The sequence below is a fragment of the Arachis duranensis genome, chromosome 9, assembly GCF_000817695.3.
Source record: "Arachis duranensis cultivar V14167 chromosome 9, aradu.V14167.gnm2.J7QH, whole genome shotgun sequence".
Taxonomy (NCBI): domain Eukaryota; kingdom Viridiplantae; phylum Streptophyta; class Magnoliopsida; order Fabales; family Fabaceae; genus Arachis; species Arachis duranensis.
The window spans coordinates 83,376,917-83,377,860 of record NC_029780.3 but is presented as its reverse complement, the minus strand read 5'-3'; positions in this window follow the sequence as shown (position 1 = coordinate 83,377,860).

Sequence of the window (944 nt, the reverse complement as noted above, 5' to 3'; positions counted from 1 at the left end):
ATATGGCTTTACTCTCTGATAATTTTATTATTTTAGCAAACACCGATTTAAATTCAAACAATTTAATCATTAATTCAATTCTCTCTCAGTTCTATAATTAAAGACTTTTCACTTCAATTCAAAACAAATTAGGTGAAAAGAATCACAAAATCTTGTAACAGTAAACTGTTACAGTAATTTATAGACAAATTTTGGAAGATCATCTACACAAAAATAATATTTTTAAAATGTATGATAATTAAGAATATTAAGTTGCTGGCATTGAATCTTCTAAATACACAGTGAATTCAAGATGATTAGAATCTCATTTTTTGGTTATTGGTCTTGATTCGATTTTCAAATCTAAAATGGTTGATTGTGAATATAGCTATCAAATTTGGGATAAAATTAAAGTCTACTTTGCTAAATTCACCATGTTCAAAATTAAACAATTGAAGGTTCAGCTCAAAGTCACAAAAAAATAAGATTTTTTTGCTGTTGATTATGTCACTAAAATCGAAAGTATTGTAGATTCTTTAGTTGCATTAGGCAAACCTCTCAAATTAAAAAAACAAGTTTAGGTAATTCGATAGATAATGATCACTACTGTTAATTCTAAACTAACAATGTTCTCTCTTTGTGAAGTCGAAAATATGCTATTTACTCATGAGGAGATGCTTAACAAAATTGGAAAGCCTGAAAATCTTATGGTACAAGCCAATCTTGTCTAGAGCTTTTTTTTCTTCAATTCCATCATAAATGCATGGTAATGGTGGTAGAAGAGGTAGAGGGGCTCAAGGAAGATTTGGAAGAGGAGGCAGATTCGGTAATTTTAGGCCACAATGCTAAGTCTGTGGTAAATTTGGTTATATAGTTTGGCATTATTTTTATCGTTTTAATTAAGAAATTTATAAGATCCTGAACTTTTATAAATTAAATAATGTGCTATTTATGATTCATTATGT